Here is a 15,875-nt window from a genome sequence, read left to right as displayed (position 1 = left end):
CTGTGACTCTGAGCAATAGCTCCCTTAATCTCCCTGACGGCCCTAACGCTTTGCGACCCTTAGGGGTGAATAGTTCGCACTTTACAAGTACCAGATGAAACCATCTCTCATTAAAATACAGAGTGCCATGTCTTACGCTCCCTAGACCAGATTAATCCCCTTCTATCTGACGTCTGTGCACTTCTCTCTACGAACACAACACACAAACACATTTGTATTACTAAACTCATCACAGCAGGCCATCACAGCCATCTGTCATTCATGCTCGTACTACTTGCCCTTTTCACACATTTGTCACAGTTGATTACCCTAGATTGATCCTTTGCATCTACTCTGGTCATTTCCAGAGGGAGTCCCTCAATGCTACATCCTGGATCCACCCTTCGTTTTCTCTTCACATTATTCCTCTTCGTGAGATCGTAGCCTTATTTGGTATCAACACAGCCAACATACTGATTAATTATTTTGTTTTCAGGGAACTCCTTTACAGTAACTGAGTGCTCAGGGGCCTTTCTAACTACTGCTTGGCCAGACACTCCCATCTCTTACTATTGCCATCAGACTGCCACCTACTTGTCCCCATCTATTGGAAATTGTATTGTATACATTTTTTGTATAGCGCGTCTGCCACCCAACGGGTATCCTGGCGCTTAGAGACCGTGATAACATGAAGCATGTAGAACGAGCAGCCGCTAGTCAGAGGCGGTGCTAACTATTCCTGGCGAAATAGCCAGGTCTTAAGGTCTTTCCTAAATCCCAACAGGGAGTGGAAGGACAATGTTGCTTTTGATCTCTTAGCGACATCACACTCAGAAAGTATGTTGTTTTCAAATTCTCGTCATTTGTACTGTATGGCTGCTTGTTTTTACTCTACATATATATGACAAGCTTTCACATTACATTCTTGAGCATATTTTCCTGTTTCTGTGCTGCTCATAATGAAACAGAGCATGCTGCTCACATCACAAACTCTAACCAAAGGTTTCTATTGATTACACACTTTAGCATGATATGTACCACTACTGTTCTATGTTTAAAGGCTATGCTGCTAAATAAATAAGTGAAATTAACCCCACTCTTATCCCCTCGGAGTAATATAAAGTTGCTAAATTTGCTATTTTTCTTATAATGCTGCAATCCGTATAATTAAAGGAACTTGAAAGAACCATAGCAGGCTTGTTTAAGGACTTGGCTGGCATATTTGCTTGAACAGATAATCATAGGAAAAGCTGACTTAGATCATTTACCACTAAGCTGATTATTTCACAGAGTTTCTGCAGAGATATCTAACCGGTTAATGAAGTGGTAGTAGCACAATTCCCCCAGAAATTATTATTTCTGTTGTAAGTTTTAATTAGTTAATGACACATCGATTTAAATTCTTACAACAGGAAAGGATGGCCTATGAGGACGGACCCTGTACTTATCCAGCATTCGGTTTTTGAACAAAGGGTGAACTCGTCCCATCGAGAAACTGGGCAAGAGTCCTGATTGAAAGAAGAGTGTATACTTTATAACCATGGCGGGTAGAGGGCACTTGTGTCCCTTAATCCGAGCGGATGGGATGGGGGTCTGATGGAAAGTTTGGTGTTAGCAAAGACTTTATATAAAATATTTGTGGTAATCGAGTTGAAAGGATTCCAAGCTGCCAGTGGATTTTTCTTGGTGAACTTAAAATTCTGATTCAGACAGGGGCATGTGTTTGGCTATATCATCTCCAAATGCCATAGTCTTGTTGCACAGGGAGGAAGCTGAGTAATACATTAAGATTTTTTGAGGGGAGGAAGGACAGATTCCATGTTTTTTCTCTGTATGATGTGGCAGAGTTCCCTGGAACAGTTTGGTGACTATGTAAGCTTCAATATTAGAAAGAAGGATATTGTACAGTAAAAGGTTTGCCTATATGATTTCCTGTTTAATTTGTGTATGAAGAGGTTGATGGTCATGAGGAGGGATTTTCTCCAATCCCTCTCAGAAGCTGATGTTTTACATTTTCTTGGTGCTCTACAATTTAGAGGTGGTAGGAGACAATATTTCCATTAAACTGGAAATCTCGTTATTATATATGGGATAGAGTAGACCCTGAATCATTATACTGCAAGTCACAGTGTTGTTACTTTATAGGGTTATCAAACTTGAAGGTGATTTGCAATATCCTTATCATGTACAGCAGAGTGTACTTTATTCCTTATAATGCATAGCCTCATGTGCTATACTGTTCTACTAAATTGGAGGTATCAGCATTAGGTTTCCGGGGTATTTTTATTTTTATAGGACATCTCTGGGTAGAACCCAGGATGGGCCCCCCTAGTATGTGTTTGGAAGGTGCAGTATATTATGTTATCATATATGAAGTATTACAGGGGGGTTGTCTGTGTGTCTTCATCCGTTCCCCATTTGAGATTTAAATCTCTCAAGAAAATATAGTCAAAGGAGAAAAACAAATTATCGGTGCTCCAATGAAGAAAATCTTCCATGAAACTGCTTTTATTCTTTGGTGGGCTTTATGAGATGTTTAGACGCTGTGTTTGTAAGTAATGGAAAGATGTTGGATTATTAGAGCTAATCCATATGCAGATAAGGGACTCATTGGGAGAAAGGGAACTCCTGACTAGTTGTATTTGGCTCTGTCTAGGTCAGGGGTACTCACAAAATTTCTCTTGGGGGCCAAATTTACAGTGTGGTTTGTGGCCGAGGGCCGCACCTTGGGGGCGGGGTCATTGGGGGAGGGGGCGGGGCTAGAGCTACAAAAAAACTCTGACCATGAGGTGGAACACAGGTCCCTGCAGCGGACGCCTTCGTCCACTGAGCCACCGGACCCGGCATACACATATCTCTCTCTCTCTCCCTCCCTCCCTCCCCCTCTCCCCCTCTCTCCCTCTCTCTCCGTCTCCCTCCCTCTCCCTGTCTCCCTCCCTCCCCGTCTCCCACCCTCTCCATCTTCCTCCCTCTCCGTCTCCCTTCCTTTCCGTCTCCCTCCCTCTCCCCGTCTCCCTCCCTCCCCGTCACCCTCCCTCTTCCCGTCTCCCTCTCTCTCCCCGTCTCACTCTCTCTCTCCGTCTCCCTCTCTCTCTCCGTCTCCCTCTCTCTCTGTCACCCTTCCTCTCAGTCTGTCTCTTTGCCTCTCTGTCTGTCTCTGCCTCTATCTGCCTGTCCCTGTCTCTGCCTATCTGTCTCTGTCTGTCCCTGTCTCTGTTAGTCTCTATCTCTTTCTGTCTCTCCCCACTGCCCTCTGTCACCCTCTGTCCCCTTACCCGACTCTCACACCCTGCTGTTCTCTTGTCATTCCCGCGGGCCGTACTATGAGTACCTCTGGTCTAGGTGAAGGATTTTGTAACCCGCTGGCAGTATTAGATTACATAGATTTCAAAGAGCACAAAAGCACCATGTTCATAATCTTGGATGAGAACAGATGTGCACGTGGCATTTGAGACTGCAGGCCTACAGTTGAAAATGGCAGTGCTGATGGGATGTGTCAATGGTCACTGCGTGGAGATAAGATGATTCTTCTGAGGTTGTGAGCACTTTTGATTTTGGTATCTTGTGGCAGTATTTGTTTTCCTGTCAGAAACTATGAAGAAAATGCAGTGTTTCAACATATATCATTAGTAAACAAGCATTGGCAAAGTACCTGCCTGCTTCACATCATGCAGTCTTTCATCCCTCTGCTCTAGCACTCAATCAATCATCATCCAAGTCTTTAAGTAAGAACTGACCCAATTGTAAAGGGACTTGTGGGATGTGGAGGCTATTTTGAATGTAATTCTCGCTTCCAGATGAAGCCTGCTAGTGCAGGTCTCTTAAGATAGGATTGATAGGATCTGATTTATTTGCGCCAGAGACCAAATTGTCCTCAGCATGAAGGGTGAATCTGAGGGGAGAAGTGAAGAATTTGGGAAAGTCAGCAAGCTCTGGTTTTCCACCCTTCCACATGGGACAGGACCAATGCCTGCACCGTTGACCTCAAGTCTAATGGAGTAATGGAATGGAAAGTTTCAGCTTTTTCAGTTAGTGGAGTTGAAAGACCGCATTTTTTTATCAGAATGGTGATATATGCATGCATTAAGACTTTGATCAAAGATGAAAAAAGAGATTTAGCATAGTGAAACTGACTTGGAGATATATGCAAAGGAGATACGGTATTGAGTCACTCTTGAACTGGAAAGGTGGAGTCACCTCCCCCTGTCATAAATTCCATTTTGGACAGGTTACATTTGAAGAAGAATGTACTTATCCAATTGGTTAGTTTATTGAGAAATGTTTTCAGGTTGGATACACTGGCTGGATTTGATACTCAAACACAGTGGTACACCATTTGAATGTATAGAGAGGGGAGATGATACTTTCCAGTAGTTTAGTGCTAAGAGGTTCCATATATAAGTTCTACAGATATGGTGGGAAACTGAGCCTAGTAGAAGCGATATTTCAGTGGAATTGTATGTGAGTCCAATTTCTCAAACTAGGTTCTTGCAGAAAGAATTTATTAGAAGCAATTCCACACCTGGCCTTCAAACTCATTCTAGATTAAAGCGTTTGTAGTAGTGAACTGTGTTTATTTGGGACAGAATCTAGGTTGTTGACTCATTCACATATTCATCCACTCGTCGACCCAAAATGCCACACACATACTAACTCACCAGCCAATGAAGAGATAGTTTAACTTACTGTGTCAACCACGTCTATTGGCTATGCTGCTAGCTTACATGGGGTGTTCGAGTGCTTCCAGTACTGTGAATCCACTAGTGTGAGATGGGTGTGAGAGTGCTCGAGTCATGTCATAATTCTGTACTGCAAGGAGTGTGAAACTATGACTACAAGATAAGTGTGGGAATACTGCTGGTAGTGCAAGGTTGCTATCTGAGGGGTGGAATAATGCATTAGCAAGAGTGAAACTGCTATTCTATGAGTGGTGTTACAGCAAACAAGGGTATATCCAGACGTGGGCCCCGTGCTCTCCATGCCACTGGAATCAAGCTATCCTGGCTGAAGAGGGATGAAACCCCGAAACGGGTCCTAGGATGCTTGTTTCCAGTCCAGGGAGGACCTGGCTTGGCAGTTCGGGCTGGACTGTTCCAATGAGGCACAGGGTCAAGACTGATTTGCATATGGCTGGGTTCAAACTGGAACGGCATGGTGAGCAAAAAAACAATGGATTTAGGCCCAGATCACTGTACTGGGGTGAATGTATGACATTGTTCTGCATTCTGCCCATCAACTGTTGTTTTTGCATTTGTCACCCCGAGTGGGAAGGGTATGCCCATGCGTGGGTCCCGTGCTCTCCATGCCACTGGAATCAAGCTATCCTGACTGAAAAGGGGTGAAACCCCGAAACCGGTCCTAGGATGCTTGTTTCCAGTACAGGGAGGACCTGGCTTGGCAGTTCGGGCTGGACTGTTCCCATTAGGCACAGGGTCAAGACTGGAATGGCTAGGTGAGCAAAAAAACAATGAATTTAGGCCCAGATCTCTGTACTGGGGTGAATGTATGACATCGTTCTGCATTCTGTCCATCATCTGTTGTTTTTGCATTCTATGAGTGGTGTCAGAGTGCTTCCATTATTGAGTGATTGTTAGTCTACAAGGAAAATGGGAGTGCTATGGGTTTTTATGGTGTTTTTCCATTTAACCATAAGGCATTGGACAAGTCCTCTCCTGTTAGCATTGCAGTCATTTCGGCAGATAGTTACTTATTTAGCTATTTATTAGCCTTACTCTTGAAATAACACTGCTGCAATATTTCCTAAGTGGAGTTCTCTTATTTTATTTTACAGAGTTTTATATAGTGCAAACTTGACCTGAATCGGGTGTCAGAGCGCTTTACATAGCACCAGTTGCATTACATGAGGAAACATTCATTTTTCTTGTTTTGTTAGGCACGGGGAGATTAAGTGATTTGCTCAGAATCATAGGATGTTCAGCGTTAATGCCGAGACTCAAACTCAGTTCCCCAGATTCAAGGTTGACCGCCCTAGCCGTTAGGCCAACTCCTCCCCTCTCTTCATCCGTTTGTGAACAGTAAAGGTCTGATTTCCATAATAAGGCTATTCAAAATTTGAAGGGGAACGGGGCATTAATGACCAAGACTTTCCATTTACTTACTTTCTTAACACTTGCCAAGTGACTGCTGGAAAACTGCCCCACCTTCATGAATCACTGGATCACGGATTATGTACACATCTGATGATACATCACCAGACAACAGTTACACCTGTGAACAAAATCTAAGACTTGTAAAGTTAATGTTCACTCACCCGCTGCTCTGAAGCTTTGCCTCTGGCCTCACAGGAACAGCTCAGCAACCGTTGCAGCACCGACTCTCCTTGGCTAATGCCAGTCCTAGTGTACCAACCCCAAAGCAAGTCCAGCCACCTGCATTTGTGCACACATATTGCTGCATGCACCAAAGAGCACCATTGTAATGCACTAGATAAAGCAGACCAGCACATATCCCACCAACTGCTGTTCATTGCCCAAAGGGAAGGAAGGGCAAGCTCTGGTAGAAGCCTTGCAGATGTCAAACAATACATAACACAATTACTTCAGAATGACAGGCAGGGAGTATACCACAGTAGCTAATTCTTTTGTTTGTTTAGTGCAACACGCACAGGCCACCAGCTCCCTTCATACGCTGAGGCGGCATTATTTTCTAACCCAACAGCCATTTTAGGTGTATGGAATCCACAGTGTACCAAATCACATTGCAACACTGGCACATTTTTTGTGAGATGCTATAGGTCTGTTTTTAGGTCGATCCTAGCAGCAGCGCACATGCATGCGCCCCTCGCTCTGCGAGATTGCTGTAGTTGAGTATGTGAATAAAGCCGCGCCCACTCTCCTCCCATATTTTTCATTGGCTAGTGTCATTGTTATTCGAAAATGCTGCCTTCAGATTCGTTAATAGGCTTATTAGTCCCTCCTTAGTACGGCCTCGTCTTCATTTGTAACCTCCCATGGCGACTGGCCCCTTTACTTCGGTTGTTTCATGGAACTTGTTATTTAGTCTGTAAGCACTATTTACTTTATTTAGTTTCTGTTACTGCAGGCCAGATATGCGCTGCTTCAGCTGACTCTGCTTGTGTGTTTATTAAGCAGCACAGACGCCTGCTTTCAATCACTTTAACCCAGCATTATCTAGTGTCTGATTCCAATTCCCCCTCCCCCCAAGAAAAACGGATTTTGAAAAGATTAGCGAATTAGGTCATGTGAATTCCAGGTAGCACATAATCCTGTGCTAATGGGCTAAAGCTGAAACAGCACATCTGTGTTACATGTCATCTGCGCTAAAGCCACTTGACAGGTTGCTCTCAGAAGTCTGTTTTATTAACACCACCACCACCAATACCACCACCACCACCACTACCACCACCATCGCCAAAACCACCACCACCATAGCCAATAACACCACCAATACCACCACCACCACTAACACCACCACCACCATCAGTACCACCACCTCCACTAATACCACCACCAATACTACCACTAATACCACCAACACTATCAATACCAATACCACCACCACCAGCACCACCAATAACACCATACCACCAATACCAAAACCACCAATAACCAATACCACTACCGCCAATACCACCACCACCAATACCACCACCACCCCCAATAACACCACCACCAATAACACCACCACACCATCACCACCAATACCACCAGTAATACCACCACCACTACTATCAATAACCACCACCAGTACCACCACCAAGATCACCACCACCAATACCACCACCACTACCACCACCAATTCCACCGCCACCAATAATAATAACACCAGCACCAACACCACCACCACCCCCAATAACACCAGCACCAATACCATCACCACCAATATCACCACCACCACCAGCACCAGCACCACCACCATCAATACCACATCAATACCGGCACCAATACCGAAGGGGGCCGGGGCCGTGGAGTCGACACACCATTCAGTCACCGGAGCGGACGGTGAGCGGGGCAGAGCGCAGATGGCACATTCGTAAAACCCACTAAGAGCGGAGGAGCCGCGAGGTCCGGAGTTGTTGGCCGGGACCTGCCACCATTTCGGAGCCTGAGGAGGGGCGGAGCTCGCGTGAGTATCTGCCCGGGATCCGGCGGCGCAGATCAGGGCGGAGCACGGCGGCCCCTTCATCGGACACCCGAAAGCCCTGGGGGCCCTCTGGGGGAAGCTACCGAGAGTCGCGGTGCATTGAGCGGCGGATGCCCGGCGTAGCGTGCAAAGGAACAGACAGGGAGTTCCGCCATGACGACAGCGACCTATTTGACCCCAGTGCAGGCAGCATTGACGCCCTGTGCCGCCCCCGGTCACTGAGATCCGCTACCGGGGAAGCAACACTGGTAGCTGGGAGAACGGAGGTGAAAGGGGCGAATAAGTGCCGGGTGAGCCTCGGACCAACCAGCGGGCCCGATCTCCAGCATACTACACGAAGTCGGCAGCGGGATAGAACTTTGGGGCCCCACGATATTGCCCCGGGTAGGCGCTGTTCAATATGCACCGCGACGGCCTGGGTGGGCCCTGCGTGTGCTGAGTGGGGAATACCGCGGCCTGCCTTGGAAGGACCGAGTATTAGCGACGGATCGGAGGCCTGGACTGCACGGCGCGCACCCGGGTGCCAGCCGCTTGGAGGGTTGCCTGCCTGCGGGTCGTGGTGCGAAGGTGTGGAATCGCGTTGGAGCGCCCCCGGTGGTCTGTGCAGCCCTCCAGGCGGCAGATAGTCATCAACGAGGCGACTCCGTGAACGGCCCGGCTGGGGGCAGAAGAGGAACAAGTGGTGGTCCTCCAGAGGTGGGGCGGCTGCGGCCGAGGCCCGCCCTTGGGCCAGACACCTCCGACTGAAGCCGGGTCCAGGTGGCGGAGGTGTGGCGGGACACTGCGCCGAAAGGCGGGATTACCGATCGCCGGCGGCCCGCCCGGGACGCAGCCAGACGTCCCGGGTAAACCTGACAACGGGGCCGAACTGGGCTGCGTGCGGAAGTGGTGCGGACTAGGCGGCAGAAGTGGGGTGAACCGCACCTGGAGGGCTCGTACGCAGCTGCTGGCGTGACACTCACAGAGGCCGGCCATTTAGCCTCCTACAAATATGAGGCCTAAACACGGCTCCGCAGTGCAGTCCAACAAACTGGACAAATACGCGCTCCCGAAGGCCTCCCAGATGTCCGAAGAGGGACACGATCGCCGTCAAGAGGAATCGGAACCGTCATTACAGTCCATCATGGCGGCCATTACGAATTTGGGGACTACCCTCGAAACAAAAATGGATAAGATGTCGATTGAAATGAACCTCATGAGGGCTGATATGCAGAAAACCACTGACCGGGTCAAAGAAACAGAATCCAATGTCACTGAACTTTAGACATCTACCAAAAGACTGGAAGAGAGAATAAACATATTGACCAACCAACACCGCCAAATGGCGGCGAAGCTCGAGGACCAAGAAGGGAGGGCACGACGCAGCAACATTAGAGTGGTGGGGGTCCCAGAGGGACTGGAGGGGCCGAGCGTGGACCTCTTCCTGGAGGACCTCATCTTAAATCACCTAAAACCACAGAGACTCTCTTCTCTCTTCACGGTGGAGCGGGCATATAGAGCGCTGCTCCCGAGGCCGAAACCAGGGGCGGCTCCCAGAACGATCATTGCAAAGATTCTGAACTATAGAGACCGGGATGCTATCCTGCAGGCCGCAAGGGTCAAGGGAGACGTTCAATACGATAATGCTACTATTAGGTTCTTCCCGGACTTCACGCTAAAGGTACAGCAAGAGAGGAGGTCCTTTGAGGGGGTGAAAGCCTCTCTGCGGCAACGCGGGATCAAATACATGATGTTCTTCCCGGCGAAGCTGAAGATTCTCGTGGACGGAAAATCACTCCTTCACAAGCCCCCAGGAAGTGCAGGAATGGCTGGACGGGAAGGCGGATCTCCGAAAACACACGAGAAACGCCGGGAGAGAGACAGCGTCGGCAAATCGAGGGGCGTCCTCAAGGGGAGACGAAGGTGCGCAGGGACAGCATGCAGAATGCACATGGAGGTCGCGGTCCAGCAGCCCGGCGCGGGAGCCATTGAACCAAAACTCAGACCCGTCACCCAGCAACGCGCCGCCTTGAAGAAGACTACAAACCGTAATGTACATTGTTGGGGATGCTTCCGAGGGGACACTGGTGGGTGGGTCCTTGCTTCCCGGGGAGCACAATCCAACCTTTTCCCGTTAAGATACGTTCCCCAAAAAAGTAGACACTTGGCCCGAACCAGAGACACATAGTAACAACAGGGCCGCTCTACCTACTGAGGTGCAGGCCGCTATAGGGGTGCTTAGTAGTAACCCGGGATCACCCGCATGGCAACAACTCAGTTCACCACGGGGAAAGGGCTTTAGCTGCCGGGATCGGCTGCGGTCCGCTCTCCCAAGACACAGTAGTTCACACGTTGGGGCGATAGGCACTCTGCTAGTTGGGGATGTGGGTAGTTTGGAGCCTGCGTGGCAGGGTAGCAGGGAGGGGGGTGGGGACGATGGGGTTGAAACTGTTGGGTTTTTGTATTTGTTGGGGTGTGGAACGGGGAGGAGAGGGGGGTACTGGGGGTTTGTTGGTCAAAAGAATGTACAGCATCAGACTTACAGTCAGCGTACGAGATTATTGCAGGGTGCCTTACAATTAGCTTTTTATGACACACATGCAGTGGGATAAAAGTCTCAAACTTATAAGCTGGAACGTCAACGGGTTGGGGGACAAAATAAAAAGAAGCATTGTGCTGCAATACCTTAGAAGACACTCCCCGGACGTTGTATTATTGCAGGAGACACACTTAATGGGAAACAACTGTAGGGTGCTCAACAGAGGGGGCTACAAAATGGTAGTACACGCGGGGTTCACGTCGGGATCCAGGGGGACTGGGATCCTTGTGCGCCACTCCTTCCCCTTCGCGGTTCAGCGCACGTGGACGGACCCGTAGGGGCGTTATGTTGCAGCAGCAGGGCAATGGGAGGGCAGAATCCTCATATTGGTTGCGGTGTATATCCCGCCGGGTCTGCAAGCGCAAACTTATAAGGATCTGGGGGCCTTTCTATTAGGTTTACCCATGGGACACCTTGTGATTGGAGGTGACTTTAACTCCGTGGTCTCGGGGGAATGGGATAGGCACCCCCCGCGTGAGATTGGAGCGGGGCAACAGTGGCTCCCCCAATTCATTGATGCATTTGGCCTTGTGGAAGTCTGGCGGAAACGCCACCCCACCGGCAGGGGATATACCTTCTTATCGGGGGCGCATCACACACTGTCTCGACTCGACTACATACTCACCCCGGTACAATTTGACATGACTACGACGGAAATTACGCATCTGCCTCGGAGCATCTCGGATCACTCACCCCTATGGGTCCACTTCACAATGGGGGATAAAAGAATCGGAGGCTCAGTGCCGATAAACCCATGGTACCTTAAAGGCCCAGAGATCAGAGCAACGCTGGTATAAGCAAATGACCAATACTTCATTGATAATGAAGGCACGGTGGACTCGCCGGCCACGTTGTGGGAGGCGTTCAAGACAGTCCTGAGGGGGCAGGCCCTCTCACTCATAGCGGGTAGGCGTAAAGAAAAAGAAAAACAACTGACTGAGATAGAGCACGCGATCAAACAACTTGAGGAGAGAATAGGTCGGGACCCGGAGGAGGATAGCGCACACAGATTGCAAATCAGGGCCACAGAATATAAGGACATCGCTACTGAGGCGGCGAAAACTCTTGCACGCGATAGGGATGGGCGCATATACGATCAAGGCGACAAGGCGGGCAAACTCATAGCTTGGCTGGATAGGAAAGAAAGGGAGCAGCGGGTGGTACCTGAACTCATGAGCACTTCGGGGAGGCTCCTGACTGAGCCGGGCGACATAGTGAATGAACTCGCCCTGCACTTTGAACAGGTGTATAGGAGGCAGTCGGACCTCACGGAGGACGACTCTGCTGCCTTCTTGACTGACATCCAGTTGCCCGCCCTGACAGATCAGGAACGAGACCAACTGGACGACGATCTTACGTCAGAAGAGCTCACCAAAGCAATAGGGGATCTCAAAGGGGGTAAGGCACTGGGGCCCAACGGCCTCCCTATTGAGCTCTACAAGCTTAAACCAGATAGGATAGCGCCGTTTCTGAAGGCAATGTATAACGATAGTCAAAAACAGGGGATCCTGCCTCGAGACCAGCGCATAGCCACTCTTGTGGCAATTCCCAAACCAGGGAAGCCGAAAACGGAGTGCTCCTCATACAGACCCATTTCGCTCCTCAACGCGGAGCCCAAAATACTGGCTAAAGTCTTATCTAACAGGCTACGTACCGTTATCACCAAGCTAGTGCACCCGGACCAGTCGGGTTTCATGCCTCATCGTAACACCGCACTCAACCTCAGGCGACTTCACGGAGTCCTGGGGCGCTGCCCTGGAATCCAGGAAGATGCTATGGTGGTGTCATTGGATGCAGCCATGGCGTTCGACACACTCGAATGGGCATACCTTTTTGCGGTGCTCAAGAAATTAGGTTTCGGACCCAAGTTTCTAGGGTGGGTGCGCCTATTATACGCCGAACCACTTGCGACCGTTTCGGTAAACAACAAGACTTCTGAGGTCTTTCCGCTCAGCAGAGGTACGAGGCAGGGCTGCCCTTTGTCCCCGTTGCTATTCACTCTATCGCTGGAGCCGCTTGCGGCATGGATACATAAAACTGTGACCATCCGTGGCCTCAAGTGGACAGGGGGCTGGGAAGACAGGATATCGTTATATGCAGACGATATACTGCTTTATTTGGCCTCACCTGCCCGTTCCCTCAGAGTGATTCTAGACATTTTCGCCAGTTTCGGAAGAAACTCAGGGTTTCGTATTAACTGGAGCAAATCAGTGATCTACATGCTCCACGGAGCGGCCCCCTTCCTCCCGAGAGGCTGCACAATTCAGATTGCGGAAGATGGTTTCCGTTACTTGGGGATATTCATAACCACTGACGTTAGGAAGCGATATGACCAAAACCTGATTCCCCCATTGCAAAGGCTCAGGAGAGACGTGGAGGTCTGGAAGAAGTTGCCCATATCCTTACTTGGGAGAGCGGCACTCTGCAAAATGATGGCTCTGCCTAGATTCTTGTATGCTCTTCAAAACTACCCAGATGTTGTGCCGCCAACGTTCTTTAGGGAGGTTGAGTCCTTACAGAGAGACTTGTTGTGGGACGGTAGACCCAGAATTGCGCTAGGCAAGCTCACACTCGGCTGGTATGACGGAGGTATAGCCCTCCCTGACATTAGGAAGTATTATTGGGCAGCACACCTGGCAGCAATAAACCAATGCCAGTATAGCAATGGAGACGACCCGGCATACGGAATGGATAGGTGGTTGCTTCCGGGGGGCGACTTCACGATATCCTTGTATTCTAGACCAAACAAATTCCCACTCACAGGCCCCCCTAAACACGCGGTCCAGGTCTGGCATGTGGCAACTAAAGCCCTGGGATGGGCCAATAAACTTACACTAGCAAGCCCGCTGTGGGATACGGAGCGGCTGGGCACACTGGGACGTACGAAAGGGTTTGCAAAATGGGACCTGATCGGCATCTCACACATCAGGGACCTGTGGGGGAGGGAGGGTGTGGTGCCATTTGACACACTGCAACAGACGTATGAAATGGCGGCGTCAGAACACTTTCGTTATACGCAAATCAGACATGCCCTACAGACCTCCATATGCGCCGGCACGACGCTCCCTGAGGCATCCCCACTCGAAGATAGGTTGTTAGACGGGCATCTGCCCGAAAAATGTATATCTCACATACAAAAAGATCATCCACCACACTCCGGATCCCCTCGCAGCACTCAGGGAGAAGTGGGTAAGAGACGGTTTGGAGGTGGATGACGAGGAATGGCAGGAGGCACTCGCTTCCCCCAGGGAGGTGGCTATTTCTGTAAAGTTGAAATTAATACAGCTGAAGATTTTGCACAGAGTCTACATATCAGGGACCCAATTGATCCACATGGGGAGTAGTACAGACGGGCTTTGCAGGAGGGGCTGTGGAATGCAGGGCGCATTCCTACATGTGCTCTGGGAGTGCCCAGTCATTCATAGTTTCTGGAGGTGCGTGTTGAAAGTAATGAGTGTGGTGTGGGGGGTGCCCTTGTTACCTGAGGCAAAGAGATGCCTTCTGAATGTGTGGGAGCCCACTGATTTGCCTATACATGGGAGGTTGTGGGTCGCACTGGGGCAGACAGTGGCCAAGCGCAACATAGCGCAGCTGTAGGGGGCCGCTGCACCTCCCACCTTAAAGAAATGGAAAGAGGACATGGACTGGTGCATGGTCCGGGAGAAAACTGTATATGTTGCACGGGGAAGCCCCAAAAAATGGTGATATGGACAAAGTGGAATGTGTACCGGGGGTGAATTTGCGAACCGCCAGTTGTTTCTTCCCCAGAAGACCACTGTTCAATGTGAACCAGACTGTATGTAATGTAACATTGCCTGCTATTCTGATCATTATGTACTGAAGTATGTATACACTGATGCACGTATACCTTGTGAGGTAACCAATCGGACCTGTATAACATGACCAATTTTCTTTATGTTGAATAAACAGATTGGAAAGAAAAAAGAATTGTCAACAAAACTGAAAACATTCTGTCAAAAAAGGACAGAGGGTAGTTCTTCTCCTGTTTAGCGCCTGCTGGGGTGGAAAGAAAAGAACGGACGTCAGCGTGCCTGGGTGGCGCCTAATAGGTGCTGTGGACGTCACTTCCAGCGTGGACGACGCCATGCAGAGCAGATCAATGGCACCTACAGGCGCGCGGGGGTACCGCTCATGAAGAACCTTCCGCATCCAGTCTGACTTCTGGTGAAATTCAAAGGTAAGGAATCTGTGGCTAGACGTCTCTATCAGATATCCTGTGATTCTTCGCAAATCACTTAAGTTCCCCATTCCTAAAAAACACAGGCAACAAATATGAAAGTGTCCTTGAGTAATGTAACTGGTGCTCATGTGAAGTGCTCTTCGAGTCGAGTCCGCCCTATACAAACTTCTATCTTGTTCCCAGAACTCATCGGTGTAATTACATCTTTATCCTTATGACAGATTATGCAAATAAAACGTGTGAAAGGGTTTAGGCTGACATGCTAAATCAATGCAAACCAAATTACACATTATTTCCATACACAATTACAGTGGTACAGGAGCAATTTGAGGAGCAGGATGCTGCCATCACTGTTACATCACCAAAGTCATAGGGACTGAAGAATCCAAGCATCACATAGAGAAGCAGTGTAGCAAACGAGCCATGCTCGTTCAGCAGGAGAATACTAAGGGTGTGATAAGTTGCCGGCGGTGAATCTTAAGGTGACAAATGCAAAAACAACAGTTGATGGACAGAATGCAGAACAATGCCATACATTCACCCCAGTACTGAGATCTGGGCCTAAATCCATCGTTTTGTTGCTCACCATGCCGTTCCAGTTTGAACCCAGCCATATGCAAATCAATCTTGACCCTGTGCCTCATGGGAACAGTCCAGCCCGAACTGCCAAGCCAGGTCCTCCCTGGACTGGAAACAAGCATCCTAGGACCGGTTTTGGGGTTTCACCCCTCTTCAGCCAGGATAGCTTGATTCCAGTGGCATGGAGAGCAAAGGACCCACGTCTGGGCATACCCTTCCCACTCAGGGTGACAAATGCAAAAACAACAGTTGATGGACAGAATGCAGAACAATGTCATACATTCACCCCAGTACAGAGATCTGGGTCTTAATCCATCGTTTTTTTGCTCACCATGCCGTTCCAGTTTGAACCCAGCCATATGCAAATCAGTCTTGACCCTGTGCCTCATGGGAACAGTCCAGCCCAAACTGCCA

At 49.1% G+C, this 15,875-nt stretch overlaps 1 protein-coding gene across 3 annotated transcripts in view; it reads right to left on the bottom strand.

Annotated features, from left to right (window-relative positions):
• Positions 1–15,875, bottom strand: part of RNGTT (RNA guanylyltransferase and 5'-phosphatase) — a 1,651,651-nt gene that overhangs the window by 88,149 nt on the left and 1,547,627 nt on the right. The window lies entirely within an intron of this gene.

This window comes from Triturus cristatus, chromosome 6 (genome assembly GCF_964204655.1).
Source record: "Triturus cristatus chromosome 6, aTriCri1.1, whole genome shotgun sequence".
Taxonomy (NCBI): Eukaryota; Metazoa; Chordata; class Amphibia; order Caudata; family Salamandridae; genus Triturus; species Triturus cristatus.
The sequence above is the reverse complement of the archived record's forward strand: the minus strand, read 5'-3'. Positions and strand labels throughout refer to the sequence as shown.